The 19,691-nt window shown below is 48.6% G+C and overlaps 1 long non-coding RNA gene across 1 annotated transcript; it reads left to right on the top strand.

The window, feature by feature from the left end:
- Nucleotides 1-344: 344 nt before the first annotated feature.
- LOC143843573 (uncharacterized) lies at nucleotides 345-19,161 on the top strand. Its single transcript, XR_013233599.1, has 2 exons — nucleotides 345-482; nucleotides 18,703-19,161. It is a non-coding gene; the product is annotated as an uncharacterized LOC143843573 (long non-coding RNA).
- The last annotated feature ends 530 nt before the right edge of the window (nucleotides 19,162-19,691 follow it).

The raw sequence follows: 19,691 nt of genomic DNA, 5'->3' as shown, positions 1-19,691 counted from the left end.
CTGCCTGCCTGCCTGCCTGCGAAGTTGTGCCGCAAAGTTGCGCCTGGGCCGCCTCTCTCCTGGCCGGCTAAGTCTTGCGGCAATCCATGGCGGCGGCGGCGGCGGCGGCGGCGGCTGGCTGCACCCCGAGTGCGGCGACCGACTCGTTAGTTCCTGCGCCTAATTAGTGCGAGGATCCCATCGACAGCTTCCTCCGGAGCCTGGCAAATGGCTCGATGATTGGCCGCTATTACGCGCCCGGAGCGGGAAGGGGGGGACTCTTTAAAGTGCGTCAGAGGGGAGAGGCAAACTTCTGGCCGGCGCGATCCTGGAGGGATGGATCCAGGCCCGCCCTGGAATGGACTCTCCCGCCGCCGCCGCTGCCGCCCACGCGCCCAGGCACAGGCTGGCAACTCCGAGGCAGACAGAGAAAGTCACAACAGCCGCCACAGCAGCCGCCACAGTTGCCGAGAGCCGCCGCAACGAGTCCCTCCAGGAGTCAGGTAGGAGGGGGAGGAGCTGCGAAGGGGAGACTCGGGTTGGGGCTGGCGGGGGAGAGAGAGAGAAACACACACACACACAGCCCCTTGCTCGCCCGGGTTGCAGAGGAAATCTGGCTCTGCGCGTAAAGTTGTCGTGATGGATTCCCCCTTGCAAGGGGGCCGTGCGAGTTCATGCCGCCCCCACCAGACGCCTCTCTCAACCCCCCCCCCCCCCACGGGCGCTGCCATCGCCCGAAACGATCCCCAGTCATGCGGCAGAGTCCTTGGTTTGTCCCGAAGACTTTTCTCAGCAGGACGGCCGTGGTGGTGGTGGTGGAGGTGGAGGTGGAGGTGGAGGTGGAGGTGGGGGGGGGGTTGGGTTTTCAATGCCTTCTCGCGCTGTTCTGAGGAGCACAAATGGGGGGGGGGGGCTCGCAGCAGTGATACAATTTGCGCACCGCTCAGGCTCTTGCGAGGGGACGGGCGACTCGTCCGCGGATCCGGACTTGTCCGCGTTTTCGAGATTGCAATGGAGTTTGGGGACGAGTTTTCGGGACGAGTTCTTCAGCTCCCATTGGCTGCCGCTGTCGAATAATTATGATCACATCCTAATACTCCTGGCTGCTGCTTACTGTTTATTGGTAGTTAAGGATCTATTATCTATTCATCAGCCTCCTATTTTTACCAATTACACGCTTCTAAAGTGAAGTACCAGCAGGTATTTTTCACGTTTACAATTAATGATTTAAAAAAAAAACACAACCTGGTGTATTTTAAATCTATTACGCTGCGGTGTGATTTATTCTGAAAGAACTGCTCCTGTCAATGTAGATGAACTTGATACAATGGAGAATGGTGGACTTTAATTCAAAATATTTTAACTTTCCCCCTTCTTGGTCTGTCCCCCTGTCTCCTTTTTTCTCTTTTACAAAACGTAAAGAATTCCAGTCTAATGGGGCACATGCCTATAAAACATAACTATTTTCTGTAGCAGCAAATAGGGCCTCTACTGTTTACTTGAAATTATCGAGCCGGCCAAAAGAGGAAGGTGAAAACTCGGGCTTTACCGGGCTCACTGAAAACTATCATTTTCCCCCTCCTATGCTGAAAATCTAACTGTTGTGCTTTTGAACTCTTAATCATATTACACATACATGCTGCAACTAGATGCCTGCTCACACTTACTCACAAGCCTAGAATGTGCATCGCAGTTAAATTTGAATTAGGCTTGATATTAATGCTGATTTCCCCCTGAAATCTATAAAGAGGTAAGTACAGGGACAGATAAGGAAAGCTTTCCGATCTCTCGAGGGATGTGTGTGTGCTTGGAAAGACAGGTGTGAGCGTGTGTGCCCCTTTGCACAATTGTCTTCTTAACCCTGTCTCGATTCCTGCCTTCTGTCGTCCCAGATTGCCATTATTCTTACTATCACAATCTCGTGCAAGAAAAAAAACGGCCCCTCCCTCCCGCACTAAGCTACAAGGTTCAGCGCTGTTGGCCATAAGGAAGCTTTAGTTTTGCTTTGAACTGAATATTTAATTTAATTGAGTATTAGAAAGAAAAAAACTGTCCCCTTCTCTGCAGCCCAATAATATTTTTTTTGGTTCACTAACTGAATTCCTCCCCACCAAAGAATCTTTACGCCCCTCTTAACTGGGACATAAAACAGTGGATTTGTTCAGTCTGCCCTCCTAAGTCTTCTGGAAAATGAATGGAAATTGTCAGCAAGGGGGGAGAGCGATGCTTCGGAGTATAAAATGGTTGGGCAATAGGAATAGCTCAGTTAAAGCGGGGTCACGGCTGGGCCCTCCAGGCCGGCTCATTGGGTTTCTTCACACTGTGGATTCCCTCTTGCCCGGCATCCTCAACAGGCATGTGGCCGAGGCTGCTGGTGCGCGAGAGTCCCATTGAGAATCGGGGGCTTTCCAGCCACGGCGGCGGCCAGCGAGCGAAGCAGGCTGCCCTTGGGTACAGGTCTCGAGCGGAAGCAAGGGCGGATGAATGCGGTGCTCTCGGGCGCGGGGTTAGACCCGGCGAACTCTTCGTGGCCGGTACAGGTTCCCCCCTGGCAGGGACCTTCGGGAAGTACGTGGGCAGGCCAGCCTCATTTGCGGAAGGCCACCTTCTTCGCCGGCCTCCTTCAACTCGCTCTCAAGGCCGGGGCAACCGGGGAGAAACAAAGGGGTGGGAGTCTGGACTCTCCCCCAGCTGAACCGTTTCTCATTCTGTCCCCAGCCCCACCCCGCAAACCTGTTTGGTAGGCTCCCAATGGTCGGTCATTTTTTAAAGCAAGGGTCTGGGTGGGGGGAGCCACTCTGGATTGATTCCCCCCCCCCCCGCGCATTGAGTGGCTCCAGATTGTTGGCTGGGTGGAACCTGCTTGGGGGGGGGGGGATAATGAAGCGGCTGGAATGCGCAGGCGAACGCCCGCAATCTCGCCAAATAGATTTAGGCGTGCTCCAAGCCCCTTTCCAAACAGCTTTGGCGGCCTAAGCGAGAGGGGTTGGTGCAGCCGGGCCGGGCCTTTCCACGGGGCCCCGAAGGCAGATCCGACGCCAGCCAAGCCTAGGCCGTGTCGGCGAATACAAGGGACGGGTTACTGATTAGGGGAAGGCTGAAAAGCCGGGTGGCCTGCTTCAAAGCAAGTCACTTTCTCCAGCCACGCAGCACCGATGGAGTTATGCCCCCAGTCCCTGCTCAAGTGCCTTGGGAGCACGCGCCCGGACTTCCCCAACCCGATCCGCAGCACTTTAGGCAAGAAGGAAGGCCCTTGCCTCCCACGGAAAGGACTCCTTCTCTCAGTGTTAGGAAGAGGAGCGCCGGCATTAACATTCCAGAGTCACCGGGGTTTTGCACCTCATTAACTGACCAGTGTAAATGAACCCCACCCAGTCTAGATCCAACGGTTCAGGGATTCCCTGCTCTCGATCCAGGGCACATCACAAAGCTCCTCTCCGCCCCCCCCCCCCAGGATGCAGGCCGTCAGACATCCCCAGTCAGGCCCCTGTTTAGGCTTGGGGGGGGGGGTTACCTCCCCCAATGCTTGGAGGGCAGCATAGCTGGTAGGCAGCCAGTCCTGCAGCGCGGAGAAGGGGGCCCCCTCCCGAATAAAAAAGAGAAAATCTCCGGGATTCCCTTGTGAGTGTGTGTTTGGGGGGGGGGTGTAGGGTTGAGGGAGAAGGTGACAGACTAAATATTTTGTCTGAGGAAGAGTGCCTGCACTGGAAAGCTCACTCCTTGAATGAAACTTTGTTGGTCTTAAAGGTGCCGCTGGACTCTTATTTTTGTTTTGCAACTTCAGACCAACACAGCTACCCACTGGAGACCAAACTCTGGGCTTTGTGCACATCCTGGTTGCCGCCCTTGCCGAGTAATTTAGAAGAGCCTCACTCTACTTAGAGGTGCCCCCTATTGAAGCCAAGAACTAGGGGTTCACCCAAATTTGGCTCCTATTACCATCCATGAGATGTGAAAGGGCCCAGGAAATGACCGACATACTCGCTTCAGACAAGGGCATTAAAGGGGGGGGGTGTCAATCCTGGACATATCCTGGCTGCGGATTTCGACCAGGTCTGAGGGCTCTTCCACTCTCTGGGAGTCCAGCCACAAGCACTAGAATCGGCTTGGGCACCCTGTCTTCCGCAGGTCTGCCCACCCCGTCTTTCCACCGTTTGGAAGCAGGTTATTTCAGTCCTCGTGTGGACCGTCGCCCAAACAGGGCCGTCAATTGCACCAAACCGCAGGGCTCATAGGCCGGAGGGCTCATGGGGCAGCTTGGATTCCTCTGCCTTGTGCTTTCCCCTCTCACAACCACATCCTCGACAGGGAAATTCAGACAGAGGCTGAACAGTAGACTGGCCGAACCCCAAACTCGGCAAGGCTTTAATCAGCCCTTTGCTGAAACTCCAACTGGGCTTGGCTCTACAATGAGGATCGTTTGGGCCTATCTGCTCAGGGCATTTCAGATGGTTCAACCTACCTTCCGAATTTAGCTGGGGCCTCAGTATTGTTTTGATCCAGAATCACAAATGTGGCTTAAACCTCCTTGAGAACAGAGGCCTCTACTTATAAATCATCTCCCTCAAATTTTGTACAGAAAATCTTCATTCACATCATTTTGAGAGAGAGAAAAAACACCCTAAATATTAATATATCCCGTTTTGACAGATTGGAGAAAAGATCCCTTTTGTGGAGTTCATTATATTTAAAAAAACCTTATACCATCGCTCATTCGTATGCGTTTATCGATGAACTTGGACGTTCCATATTTCCAACACGTGTGTTCATTAGGAAATGTTTTATTTTTAATGGTGCAACGCTAAGTAGGAGGCTGTTAAAAAAGTGTTTTCTGACCAGTTACGTCTTTCAGCCTGGAACAAAATGCATGTGTATGCAGTGCCGCCTAGTGGAAAACGTCTGGAAAACTGACCATAAATCTCTTTAATTGCCGTAGACAGGAGATTTAGAAAAAACAAAACAGCCAATTTTTTTCCTGTGTATTTGGTTCCTTGCATCGACTTTCCCCTCCTAACATGTACACCAATCTAAAGCCTTCCATTATATATTTTTGAGATGTTATTAATAGACCCGAGATGTCGAAATAGAGAATCCTGAGGGAAATTACAAACTTCATTTGACAAAGATGCCATTTTGGAAAAATCACCTTAGTCCTTATTATATGTGTTCGGTCCATAGGTCTCAGCGCAGAGTCCTCAGTTTTTGAATAGCGGACAGATATTTAATACCCCTATTCCAAAAGGCAACCGTGACTGATTTCCAATGGAAACTATTTCCAAATAACTGTGAGGGATGTCATGGGCACAACTAAAAATAAGCACCAGAAGTAGAAAATCCAGCCAGCTCCCACAAGGATTACCAAAATCGTCGCCAGTATGAATTCGTACTCCTTGTTCTCGATTTTATTTATAAATTAGGGTTATTTAAAATAACAGAGTTATGTTTTAAAATGCATAGGAGAGGGGGAGGGGAGAAATACTTTCAGTATCTTTCCATTTCCTGGATTCAAGAGATGATGCAAAAGACTCTGGCCTTTTAAACTGTGCCTGAAAACTTTCCCCTGACAACAAGGTCAAAATCCCACCCGGGATGTTTTCTTCGAATTAAGGCCTTGCAAAGGGCGCCAGCCCACGAAGTTGCCACCAGTCCCTGGGCAAAGCAAGGCATCCCGAGGAAGCCTTATCCAGATGAAGTATCTGCTTCCCCGGTCAGGGTAATAGCGTGATCCACAGCCCTTCCCCTGGGAATAAAACCTGCGCAGGGTCAGGTCCATGAGGAAGTGCTGCCGCAGGCGTCGGGGCGAATCAGACGGCCATGACTGCCACCTGCTGCAGGCTGGGGGTCACATCCTCCTGCCCCTCGCCTCCTCCGAGAAGCCGCCCTGTCGACCCTTCGAAAAGCAGCCGCGGCTCAAGGACCTTACGTCTCTAACGCAGTCCCGCAGGCAACGGTCCGGTCTTGCCCGAAATCCTGTGGCCACCCCGACGCCAGACGATGCCCCAGACGGGCCCGGGACGAACTCCATGAACTCCTGTCTCTGGAGGGGCAGTCCGAGCCTGAGGAACGGCTTTCGGGGTGCAGAAGGACGGCCGCTGCCCAGGCCCCAATCCTTGCGTGCCGCTAAGCCCTCCCAGCCCCCGTTCCCGCGTCTCCGTCTCAAGTCTTCCTGCCGCCTGCCGGTTCTTGCTGGGCCTCGCGCGGCCCGAATGCTTTCGGGACTGACTCCCCCCTCCGCTTTTGTTCCTTTTCACTTTGCCTTTGGAAGCCAGCCCCTTCGCTTCCGTCCCGGTTTCCAGCCTTCCAGGAACTTTCCGAGGCTCGCTTGTGGGCGGCTGGTTCTTTGCTGTGGAAATGCGCTAGGAAGCGGGTGCCTAGCGGCGGGGTGGGCGCCTGCTACAATCGCATTTCGGAATCTTATGATAATTAGAAGCTTCGTAATGGATTCAAAGAGAATTTAGTCCTTGTATCTATTCTGTTGAGATTCTTCATCCTGGAGATTGCCGTTTAAATTCTCATTTAAAGTTTCCAGTCCTCATGGTTTGAGAAGAACTTCCGGAAGATGTGGTAGCCCAGAATAACTGGGGTCAGCCTGGTTTATGATGTGACATTATCTCGCAGTGGGACATGGATCGAACCCATTTGTCACATGGAAAACTCATCGGCCTCCTAAATGCTACCAGAGTTTTCTAGCTTCAAGACCACCATATTGCCAAATTATATTTCATCCCTGCCCCTGAAAGGGGGGGGGGGATCTCAGTATTATCTGGAGGGCTGGCATTTCATAATTATACTAGACCAGGCATGTGAGGATGTCTCCTTTCTAAAACGTATCCCCCTTGCAGAATGTGGAGTCTGCTTGCTTGTGGTTTTGTTATGTGTCTGCTTTTATATGTCTTGTCTATTTCTCCTCTCAGCCCCTACCCCCCCCCCCGACGTGCAGTTCGAAAGTACCATTTGCCCACCTTGCCGGGTTGTTGTGATAATCCCCGAGCGAGTGGCTGGGAGGCTTTGTATGCGGGATGTCTGTCTCCTTGGAACCTGTAGAGCCCTGGTCGGAGTCAGTGGCACAAATCCCTTTGATTTAAGGAATCCTCCTGGCTGCCGTCCTGGCTTATTCCTGACAGTTCTGCCTGCAAAGGACTTGAAAAGCTCTCCCAGCGTCCAGGCCTATTGAGACAAGGGCGGAAGCTGAGGCCAAGACCCCTCTGCAGGTATGCCAGTCCGGTATACCCTAAACCTGTGGGACTGTTCCCAGCCCAGCCCAGGGGGGAATCTGAAGACCTGCAAAGGGGCAAGGGATGGCCAGCAATAACAGTGCTTTTTTAAAAATTAAGTGTTCCCTGAGGAAAGCCATGGAAATCAAACTAGCTTTAAATTGTTAGTGGGTAAATTTGTGTTCATCCAGGACAGAGCAGGGAGGGGAAGTCTCTTGCGCAGCTGGGCAAATCCCTGTACTGTTTTCTGATATTTGAGTAGGTCAGAGTAAAAAGATATTACACAACTTAAAAACAACAACAACAACTATGCACCAACAAGACTGCCTGCTACCGCTCTTACAGGCAGACAGATCATGGGTGGCAGAATTTCCAGCATTTTTTTAAATTCCTCATTTCATAAATGCAATGAAGTAACCTGAGGAGACTCAACAGCACAATCCTAAACAGAGGGACACTCTTCGCAACCCATTGACTTTGGTGGATTTAGAGGAAAAGGAACTCTGTTTCGAATTGTACTGCAAACCCCAGTTGTTTTGGACACGGTCTCCCTCCTTCCAAATCCGATTCAGGATTCTGAAAGAGCAGCGCCATCCTGCAGGCCGCCCTAAAGCCACTGAAGTCAAAGCACCCTGCCGTTCCCCATATGCAGTCTAGTGGGGTGCCTCGATTTGGCTCGGGCTGTGGTCTGGAAATCGCTCCCGCAGGGGTCCAAGTTGGCCAAGCGCGCGGCCTCCAGGATGGGCCTGCCTTTCCCCTCTTTCATTGTGGGGCTGCCCCCCCCCCCGCCCCCTCCAGTGCCTGGAACACAGGAGACGAGGGGGGCCGTGCAGCCAAGGAGGAAGAACGCCGTGGAAGTAGAAGTCAACCCGCTTCTAAAGCAGAGATTCAATATTAGCACATTAAAGTGTCATTTAGGAGACTAATTAATATGTATTTCGTTTTAAATCGTGCATTTTTCAAGGACTTCAAGTGCGTAATTGCTTGCAGTGGCGTCTCCCGCCTCGACGCAGGAGTCCGCAGGTCTGAAGAGGGACGCTTCGCGGACGGCCTGCTGCTCGCCCCAGTCCCGCGCCCGACTGCGCTGCCCCGGCTGAGGAGCCGCCCAGCCCTCGGGAGCCTCGCAGGGCTTCTGGCTGCCTGGCTGGTGGTGGGGCTGTGGGCCGGGCCCTGGCCGACCCGGGAGCCCTGGAGTTTCCCAGCCTTCTTCGAGTGCAGAAGGGGCCGAGGAGGAAGGTGGGGAAAGAAAAGGGCACACGAACTTTGCAGACCCTTCCCTCCGCTTTTCAATACTACTACTCACAAGTAAATGGTCTTGGTCTGCGAGCTTGGGGTCCACTAAGACCTTCGAGGCCAGGTGTGCTGCCGTTCTAGCCTACAAAACTGACCTCGGTCTCCCCAAAATGCCCTTGGTCCAGTGCATGCTAGGAAAGACATTTTTAGAACCGTGGCCCTATGTTCGCCCCAGGGATCTTCCAGCCCACTTATCTGGGGGCAAGTCCCATGAAGAAGCCGCTCTTGTGTCCCGCTTCCCGATGTGGCGTGGGGCATTGAAATGACAGCCCCTGGGTCTGGATGGCAGCGGCTCGGAGCGCTGATCGCCTCGACGGAGCCCCTTCCTTTCAGGGGAGTTGGCATCCCAGGAGCAGATGATGTTTTGAAGCTGGTTCTAGTAGGGATTGACCCAACAGGGCAGGGCAGTTGTGAGCAGCTGGAGCCCCTCCCCCCTCCCCCTGTTATGGCAGCTTGTCCAGGCAATATCCTGATGCTAAATATGCCGGGAAATATTTGTGAGGAGTGCTAAAGCGGGCCCGATGCTGTGGGCTGCCCTTCGCGTTTATGGACCCTTTCCCGGTAAACATCCTTTTTTTCTTTTTAAGTGGAAGGCAGCAATGCCGCAGGCAGCAATTTTAAACTTTGGGGGAGGGGATCACGAAAAACAAGGCAGGAAAGTTTGGAAATGAAAAGTATGATCCCGATGATATTGCTTCCTTCTATTTTCTTGGTTGCCCACGGGTTTTATTTATGGGCTTCTTTGCGCTTTGGCCGGCACACTCGGCACTCCCCATGCTGGATTCCAGGAAGCCTGTTTCGTGGGTCTCAGACGCCGCATCCCCCCCCCCCCAGCATCAAAGTATGCTCAGGCTCCCCGCGAATGGGAGCAACCCCGGAACCCTCTCCCTGGCTCCACAGTTGGGCTCTGAAGAGCTCCGAGCCCGAAAATGTGGTTTCTCTCTCTCTCTCTCTCTCTCTTCCGCCGCAGACCAGCCCGGTAGATGTCGGTGGGTCGCCGGGTGGGTCGGAAGCAGCAGGACCGAGCGTGAGCCCAGCGGGCTGGAAAGGCTGGTTCCCCTCCCCGGCAGGAGCCTCAGCAGGGCGGTGGCATCGCCCAGCTATTGCCCCCTTCCCCACGCTCAGAATAACGCAGCATTTTGCCCTTCCCCTCCCAGCGCAGTTACTCAGCCGAGTTCAAGCTCCCTTCCCCCGAGGAGTCAGTCCATCTGAGCTCAGTTCGCCACGTCTGCTCAGTCCCCTGGCCGCCTCTGCAAGAAAAGGGGCTGGTTTGGCTGATACAGAGAACACCCGCGGGCCTGGGTGGTGGGCCGAGTTCACTGTAGTTTTCCCTAGTCCTCTTGTCATTGGAAGACGGTCGGAAAGCTTGACCTTTCCACGCATTGGCCAAGCGCACCGACGGGGCAATCCTAAACAGAGTCCAATCCCTCCTAACTCCATTCCAGCCTGTTTAGGATTGCCCTCATTTAGGGTGCAGAAAAAAACACAGTTTTAAAACTGAACCCGGTGGATGTAAGGCCCGGGTGGATGCCAGAGATGCGGCCGACACGACGGGTGCGTCCTCTGCGGCTCCCTCCCCGGCGCCCATTCACGCGCAGCTGAAGACGAGGGAGCGCTCGCTCATCGGCGGGGACCACATCCTCCCCTTCTCCGTCCCCAGCCGCACTCTGTCGGCCCTGCCAGGAGTCCCGGGGAAAGCTGAGCCCTCCGCCTGGCCGTGCCGTCGATTGGCAGCCCGACATGTCGGGACTCCAAGGGGAGAGACAAGCAGCGCACCCGGGATCATCATGTCGATACCGCTTATCGGTACGTGAAAGCCGGGCGGGGGCGGGGGAGCATTCCGTGCCACTCCAGGCAGACACTTTGGGGTCCGAGGCTTGGGAAACTGCACGAGAGGCCTTTTTTGTTCTTGCCCTTTTCTTCTTTGTGCTTAGAAAGGAAAAGGGCGCTGGGGGCGGCTATTGCGCGGCTGCGGTCCCGGGACGGGGGACGGGGGGCGGGGGGGGGGAAGAGGCCCGTCGTTCTCCCGAATTGTCTCCGGGGTTCTCTGCTGAGCGCCTCCGCCCCACCCTGCTTGTAAACCGAAAATGAGTCAATCTCGGCTGGAACGATAGATTCCAGCCCCAGGCGGGGTGCCCAGCAAAGGCGGGAAATGCTTGGGGGTTTGGGCGAGGCGAGATTGCGGGCAGACTCCAGATCCCAGCTACTCTGGGAGGAGGTCTCAGACTCACTCCCCAGCAAGCGCCCAAGCAGCAGGCGAGAGCTAAACCGGTGGAGCGACCTCCAGCACAAAAAGTCTCCCCCGCCCCCCACCCCCCACCCCCCACCCCCCACCCCCGCCCCCCGGCCGTGGAACTGCCTGGAAGAGGGAGCGAAGAGGAGGCTGATGCTTCGGTTCATGGGGTGTGGAGTGGGAGTGGGAAACCAACCTAGAGGGAGAAAGAAAACACCCCCCCCCACACACACACACACACAGTACCCGGGTTCCCTTGCGGAGGGTGACTTGCAGGAGTCTTTGATCCTGAATGTAGAGCAACAGGTTCTGTGCAGTAGTAAGAGCCAAAGGAGAACTGAGCAGCTTGTTTATCCTGGTGCCACAGAGGTGTGTGTGCCTCCCTGTGCCTGCCTGCCTTAAACTACCAGAAACTGATTCAGCTTGTCTGCAGCTATAAAGCATGTGTGTGTGTTTGTGTTTGTGTGTGTGTGGGGGGGGGGTCGAGTCCCACAAATTCCCCTGGCCATTGCTGAGCCTTGAGCATTTCTCCTGTTTTTCAGGGCTGCTTCTTGAATCCAAACACGTTGTTGTTGTTGTTTTAAACCTCTCTTGCTCTTTCTGGTTCTTCTTTGTGGGTATCCCCTCTCCTTTTCTTCTTTTCCTTTGTATTTCCCTAGCAGATCCAAAGGGCACCCGTGTGTTCAGAGGACATAATGAAGGTGGACTTTTGATGAAGAAGAGCTGAGGGCTGGAAGTTATCTGGAAGCCCAGGCTTTTCAGAATGCAGGGATGTGCTAGAGAAATATTACTGTTTGGTATGCTCTGTGACCTATGCTTGACCATTCTCCTTGAGAACTCTGAATCCACAGTGCAATACTGAACTAACTGCCTGTTAGACTCACCTTGGAAGAACTGAAATGAACCCAGCTCCACTGGCTACAGGGTTGTGGTTACACGGAACTATCCAAAATAAACATTTCATGGCCCCCTTGCATCAAGAGCCAGGGAAAATGATCTCCTCGATTGTTTACATGACACACTGGCTTCATTTCAGGCAGGGCAAATAGACAGTGGTCATGAAAAAGGGAGTGACATTCTATAGTTTTCACTGGCTTGAATGATGGGTTATTCCCATTAAAAATGCATTAAAATCAGGACAGATGATCAGGAGATGTTCAATAAAGGTTTCTTGACATCATCAGTGACTGTACACAGGAACCGTTGGTCACAGAGCCAACCAGAGGGGTAGGGGTCTTGGTTCTGAGCAAGTCTCAAGCCCTGGCAAGAGATGTAGTGGTTGTCACTCCAGTGACGGAAATGCAATTAAGTTTCTCATTTGCTTTCAGACATGCACAGAAGCTCCTGACGCACACCAGTCCTTCTGAGCAGCTTTGGAGAAGGAGAGTTACATGATAGATGGATCTCTTCTGTCAGTCCCATTGTGACTGATCTTGTTATTCATAGATAATAAATTGAAATTAAAAAAAATCTTACTGGCTGCTATCTGCATTCTCTACTGTATCACATGTGTGTTCAAGATTAGGCCTTGAAGATGAACCATTTTGAGGTTGAGACATGTTAGAACTTCGTATGGTACATATTATGTGATTTCAATGATTAACCTATGGGCTTGGTCTGTGTTTTTAACTTTATAAGTTGTACACAATAAATGTTCATATAATTTAACTATTTATATTTTGTCGACTCCTAACCTTTTGGGCGCTAACTGCTTGTTGGCTAGGTTTGTTGGCTTTTGTTTTGTAACACTATCCCCTTTTGGGTTTTCTTTTTTGATGTGGGACACATCTTGTGTGGCCCCTGGGACATAAATGGTTATGGATGTGACATCCATAGCCCTGCCCCAGGGAGTGCTCCAGAAGAAGCTGGGGCATCTATGGGGCATTGTGGCAGGCAGCTGGCTGGGGCAGTGCAGGTTGTTGCTGGAGGAAGCTGGACCACCACTGCACTGCCCGGGGAGGTGTGGGCAGTCATGGGGTAGGGCAATGCCACCCTACCCAAGGCCAGGGAACACAATGAGAGGAAGCAAGGAGTCTGGATGGTAGGGAGGCTTTCAGGGGCTGGGGCAGAGGCTGCACAGTTTGGGGGGGGCAGCTGCCTTCCAGGCTGGAGGAGGCCAGGGCCTTCCTGGAAGAAGAGGTAAAGAGGGAGGGGGAGAATTCTTTGTGTGCGTGTTTGTTTGTGTATGTTTTGTGGGGAAAGAACGGGGGAGTAGGTTGGGAAAGGAACAGGGAGGGAGAGAAAGGTGAGGGGTAAGTGGGAAGGAAAGGGGTTTGTGTGTGTGTATGTGTTTGTGAGAGAGCGTGGAGGGAGGGTGATGGATTAAAGAGCTCTGGATCAGCTGTGTGTCCCACATACCAATGAGAGCCTTGATGTCACTGCTTTTATTTCCAATGGGAAGTTATCCCTAAAGTACAAAACTGTAACATTTTATTTCAAAAGAGGACACTTTACAAAAATGAGGGGAATAGTAAAAGAAGCTGAAGGGGAAACCCAAGGGGGTCAAATCCCTAAAGGGTGATATTTAAAACCACATTAATTGAAGCCCAGATAGAATGCATTCCACAGGTTAGGAAAGGCACTGCCATGTCTAAAAGAAAGCCTGTGTGCTTAATAAAGCTAGTTAAGGAAGCTGTAAAAAGTAAAGAGGTTTCTTTTTAAATGGGGAAGGTCTATTCCAATGATTTGAACAAGAGGGGATGCAGGATCTAGCAAAAAAAAATAGTCAAGTCAATAATTAGCCATGTAAAAGAAATTTTGAGGAGTGGTTTGTTAAAAGCATTGAGGCAAAACCTGAACATATTAAAAATATATTCAGAGCACTATTCCTACACCAGTCAGAAGAGCAGTGGGGCTTTGGGATGAGAAAAAGAATAAAGGGATTGCTAAAGGAAGATGGGGGAAGATGGCAGGGAAACTCAATTACAGTTTTGCTTCTGTGTTCACTGTGGAAAGTGGGGGGCAAATGCCCATGCTACCAGCCCTCTTTTCAGCAAAGGGGGCTAAAGAACTGAGCCAAATAGAGATGATCAGAGATGAAGTTCTAGACCTACTGGGAAAGTTTAAAATTGTTAAGTCTCCAGGTTTCATTGCACACATTTGAGAATTCTTAAGGATCTCAGACCTAAGATTGTTGATTTACTAACCCGTATATGTAATCTACTACTAAATTCAGCCACTGGACCAGATAACCGAAGAGTACCATTTTAAAAAAAAGCAATACAGAAGGAAACAAGGAAATTATAGTCAGCCTAAAGTCAGGAAAATTAATCAAAATTATGATCAAAGATAGAAATGTTAGGCACATAGAGGGACAAAACCTGATAAGGGAAAATCAGCATGGCTTCTGTAAAGGGAAGCACTGCCTCACCAACCTTTCACAGTTCTTCAATAAAGTGATCAGGCATGGCCTGGTAGATATTATATACCTGGGGATTCAAAAGACTTTTGATGAGATATCTCACCAAAGACTCCTGAGTAAATTCAGCAGTCATGAAATAAGAGATGGGTTCTCTTATGAATTAAAAATTGGTTAAAATACAGGAAGCAAAGGAATCAATGGAAAGTTTTCACAATGCAAAACTTAAAACTGTTCTACTTGCAGAACTCAATGGATTAAATTTGTGTCTAAGTTTGTCTACATTTGTTTAGGAGTGCCCCATAAAAACAATCATTCTAAGAGAGAACACAGTTGTCATATGTGATTTTATGGTACAAGCCCCCTCTCCCCTTGCTGGTTGCTAAGAGCACTGTTCTCCTAGCAACACCCTCACAACTTCAGATCAGAATTGAGCTGCATGGAGTTTCTCCACAGCTGCTGTCTTCCACCCCACTCACCCTTTCTCCTGGGGCTGACGCTGAATAGGTTTTATAGCTAAAGTCTGCTTTGAAGATGTTATCAAATTCCTGTGCAGCAGGTACTTCCATCTAGAAATTATCCTGCAGCCCACAGGATAGCTAGCTAAGATGTTCAGGGGAAAGGGCCATGATTAAATTGATGTTCTCTTTGGAGTCTCTCATTTAGAATACAAAACAGAAATGACATGTCTGAATGCTTTCCTACGTCCAAAACTCTCTGCAAGTGGAAAGAGACGGTCCCTTATATGTAAGATTTCTGTTTGGGGGGGTGGGGGGGCAAGATGTCTGGTAAAGGCTACCGATGAAAGACAAAGGGCTTTGCAGCAGGAAGGGTGAATCAGTGGAAATTGCCAGTTTAATCTGGATCTAACCCTGAATCATGTACTTGTGCTGAAAACTTGCAACAGGGCTGTATAATTGGCTGAGGATAAGGGAATGTGTGCCTGTTCTCATCCTGAGTTGTGTGAGATGACTGTGATGAATGACAGTCTGCACGCTGTCTTCATTCCAGGATGGAATTGTCTTCTGCGTAGGAACTTTTTAACGAGAGCTTCAGGATCTTCCAGAGTTCTCTAGCTGTAGCAACTCCCTTCAAACTCTTTGGCGGAATTATCATGCAGCTGCAAAGCGCCAAGGCATTTGTAACTCCCCTTTCTCCTATCTGCTTTCAGTAGGAAAACAGAAAACAGGACAGTGCATGTTGACTGATCAACAAAACTTGCCTACAAGAACCAGCCCTTGGTTAAATATTTTGAGATGTGTTAAATAAAATGCCTTTGAAATTAAGTTTATAGTAAAAGTCAAGACAACAGCAGTACCACTTATGAACTCAAGCACATACTGAAAGGTTACTTGAGCTACTAGGCCTATCAATTCTCTTCATGAATGTAGGAGGCTGCCTTATGCTGCATGACCCTTTGGGCCCTCAAGATGACTGCCGTCTCCTTAGACTGGCAGTGGCTCCCCAGGATTTCAGGCAGAATCTTTCATCTCACCACTGGACTGGAGTTGTTGGGGATGGAACCTGGACCAGGCAGATGCCTGGCACCCAGCCCCGGCCTCCCCTCAAGTCCTCTGGAAGTGCCAGTGCAATAATCTCTCTCTCTCCTCCCCCCCCCCCCCCAGTATCCAGAAGCTCAGAATCAACTCTGCCTATATCTATGAAACCCAACTGGTATTGTCTCGAAAGGGGCAAAATAAAAATTGAACTTCTACCTCCTGTTTTTATGGTTTGTTTAAAACAATGAAATCTGATTGTTCTAGTTGTTTATTTTGATGTGGGAGCAGGGGATTTATCCTAAGCTTTAGCTGTCATAATGGATTTTCTTCTCTATCGAGGCCTAAAAGATTTTCTAAAACTTTTATAAAGGCCTCATCTTTCACTGTCTATACTGAATGTTGTTGAATTCCTGGAAAGGAAGCTGCTTTTAATAATGCTGGATTCCCCCCTGACACTTGGGCTCACATAGCAGACAAAGATTGCTCTAACACACCACTAGCAACACCCCCTTTTTGCGCAGGTTTAATGTTCTGGCTTTTGGTGAACTGACTTCTGATTTATACACCCCTAGTACCCAAGGAAAATGAATATATTTGGTGGAGTTATTTTCAAATGTGCGGTTCACTGAGAAGGCACGATGTCAGGGGCCTTGATCACCTTGGGGGCCCAGGGGGGCTGTAATTTGTTTTCCTATGATGCTTATGTTGGATGGGGGCACAGAGAATCTTAGTCTGCTGGGCTATAGTATCTTTTGGTAGTGCTGTACAGAGCAATACAGGATAGGTGAATGGTTCATTTATGCTTGTATACCAACGCACATGAATATAGACCTTGAAAAAAAATTCTTTAGGCCCTGAAAAAAAAAACAAATTGATTAAAATGAACATATATTGTGGAACACATTGCTAAGAGTACAAGATTATCCCTGACATTTGTCTTTTGCCCTCTTAAATTCCTCTTAAATTGGCCATCTAGGTGGCAACCGACTTTGTTCAACAGAAGAGACAAACGGAGTAAGCCGCCGTCACCATCATCATTAGGAATGGCAAATGATTACCAGATTTTACACACACTCCAGTGCCATTACAGTCACTGGCAGCTTGTGAGACATGAATAGAAACCTGCATTCGGCATAAGGAGCTTCTCATACTAAAGTTGCATGTAGAAACTCAGCAGAAAGAGCCTGAGGGCTTCCTATCATTGCTTTGAGACTCCTTAGGGCAGTGAAAAGCTGGGTATAAAAACTGACTCTTCTTCTGCTCCTGCTTTTTTTTTAATTATTATTATTTGGAAGTAGCTGATGAGAGGCAGAAGGAAACTCATCTCTGTGACTAATTCTTGATAACTGATAATTAAAATACCAGACAAGCCTCAATTCTATGCTGGAAAAGGCTAAAATCAAACTTGCCACTTCTCTAGGAAATATGCTGTCAATTTTCAAATCAGAGGATGATATATGTGCATTTATATCCCAAATGACACAGAATAACAGGGACTCCCTCAAATGCCTCATTCTTATTGGTTTGTCCCCCAAGAATCCAGCCTTGACCTTGCTTCTCCATTGTGCAAATTGAAATTATGCTTTGAGGTTATCTTCTTTATCCTCATACCAAAATTTCTCCATAAAAGGCATGCTTTTCCCAACACAACTATGCATCCATGAGTCAGAATAATTGCTGTATAAATGAGGTACATTATGTATCTGAAAATGTACAGTATGCATATAAGATACAAATACATTGATAAAACCTCAGCAAAAAGCAGAGGGCCTAAAGCTATTGGTAAAACCTAAATGAATAGAAGGCAAAAGAAAATAAGGAACATTTGGCCTTCCCTTGGGAAGAAAGCAAAGACAAAAATTTCCAGCACATGTTTTGTAGACATTCTTCACAACCAGAACAATATTGTAAAACATTCACTATGTTTCAAGACTTTTCATTGGAATTATTATTTTTTAAAATCAATACTGGTGCAAAATAGCACTGTTCACTTGTATTTTTTTTGAAAAAGAGATTATATACATTTGTATAAAAACTCCCCCAATAAAAAACCCCAAGACACATCAGGAATTTTATAATGCACATCTTTCTGCAAGCAGAAACTTTCACGTTAAACTTTTTACTGCTCCTCATGCCTTCTTTCCTATCTGTTCAAAAGTGAACCCTGGGAACTTGATAACAGAAGCAGTTGTCTTTTTCTTTATGAGCAAAATTGTTTAATTAATTATTATTTATATATTATTATATTTTAGGTCACCCCTCTTTAGCAGCAGTCTTGGGGGGGGTTGACAATAGTTAAAGCTCCATAAAATATCATATAAATCATAATCCCACACATATTTACTCATGCCCTGCTGAAATTTAATCCCCCCCCCATTCTATTAGCATTTGCGAACTTCCATGATTTGAAATATCAAATGGTAAAATTACTTTCAGGGAGCAGGACGTTCCCTTTCAAGGGAACTATTTCAGCTTGTATCAAGAGAGTATAAAGTGTATGCGGTTTTGAATGTAAGCAATGCAAAGAGGCGGAGACAACGTAGGTTCAAAACAGCAGTGCAAAAGCAGTGGTGGATATGTAGAAAACAAGAACTCTACAACATCTCTTTGTCCAAAGAAGGTCCACAATGATTGGACAACCAGCATTCATGAAACCTGGAAAGTTTGTAAAAGATTAGAGTGACGCAGACTTACACAAAAAGGTACCACCGATTGGCTTATTCTTCTGCCCAAACACCGTGGAAAGGAACGGAAGCTGTGCAAAGAGACCGTGTCCTAAATGGTGAAGCTGTCTGTTTGTCTAAGAGCTGATTTTCAGGATGAGAGTTTATTTTCACCATTGCTAATCAATCCAACTTGCCAAAGTAATCTAGGAGCATGCATACAAATACAAAACAAGAGACACTTTGGGCAGGGTTGCGTGCAGGGAATCTGCTTTGTTTCCTGACAGCTTTCTCTTTACGTCAAACATCTGAGGCAATAATCAGTGAAAGCTACAGAAAGAAATAATGAAAGCCCATAAGAAAATTCAGATTTAATTTTCAGAGAAATATTTTCAGAGAGAAATATTAGCGTTTCAGAGAGAGACATTAACACTTCTTCTCTTCCTTTCCCCCACTTTTTCAGGCATGCTGCTGATAAAACTGATATGAAGCTAAACATCAAGAGTCAGCTTCCAGTCATTACACGAGAGCTGCAAAATCTCTTCATCCTCATGAGCAATGTTATAGATTATGCCTGGTTGTTTCCTTTGTCCACCCAAACCTAAAGTTACGTTGAGCAACTGTAGTTTAGAACAGAACTGGGACCAAGCACCATGACCAGCATACCGAGGCTTCTGCCCATGTAAGGGCACCTACTTGGGCTCCCGTGTGAACCATCCACTAAGCATATGGCTGAACAGGCTTGAAACTGAATACTATCTAGTAGTCCACGCTGTTACTGCTTTTTTTCTTTTCGCATACTGTAATTGTCGGTGGGCATAACATTAGAAGTTCTTCCTAAGCATTTTCTTTTTAAAACTGAAATAATCCAATAAAAATGCAATATTGGTAGGCTGCATTGTTACCAAACTACAACAAGAAATGGCTATGGTCTCCAAAATACTTTTTGTGAGTTTGGAGCATAAAATGTGTGTTACTCTTGTGTGTGTGTGTGTGTGTGTGTGTGTGTGTGTGTGTGTGTGTGGAATGTGCAGGCCAACTCATGAAGGTCCTGATCCAGCAAAAACAAAAACAAAAACAAAAAAACAAAACCCAGAGACTGGTGAGAAAGTAGGCTGCATTGATGCAAAATGATGAGTTAAAGTTCTGTTGAGAAAACTTGTCTCAGTAAAAAGGAATAGATTCAAATAAAGGGATTAACAGACACTGTTGGTGCAATCCATCCTTAAAAAAAAAAAACACCTAGACATTTAGGCATAATTTGCTACTATCAAACATCAATTCTTGTAGCAGATGTCAGTGCTAGAATGGCCCAAAATTTTGCCCATTTCTCACTGATAAAGGAGCAACGTAGAAGGAAGTAGCCTCTCTTGTCATGAGCCACTATCCTGTTGGTTTCAGGGCAGTGCCATCCACACAATCCCATTTCACACAACAGCTTCAGCAGCAACA

Source organism: Paroedura picta, chromosome 8 (assembly GCF_049243985.1).
Source record: "Paroedura picta isolate Pp20150507F chromosome 8, Ppicta_v3.0, whole genome shotgun sequence".
NCBI classification, from domain to species: domain Eukaryota; kingdom Metazoa; phylum Chordata; class Lepidosauria; order Squamata; family Gekkonidae; genus Paroedura; species Paroedura picta.
The sequence above is the reverse complement of the archived record's forward strand: the minus strand, read 5'-3'. Positions and strand labels throughout refer to the sequence as shown.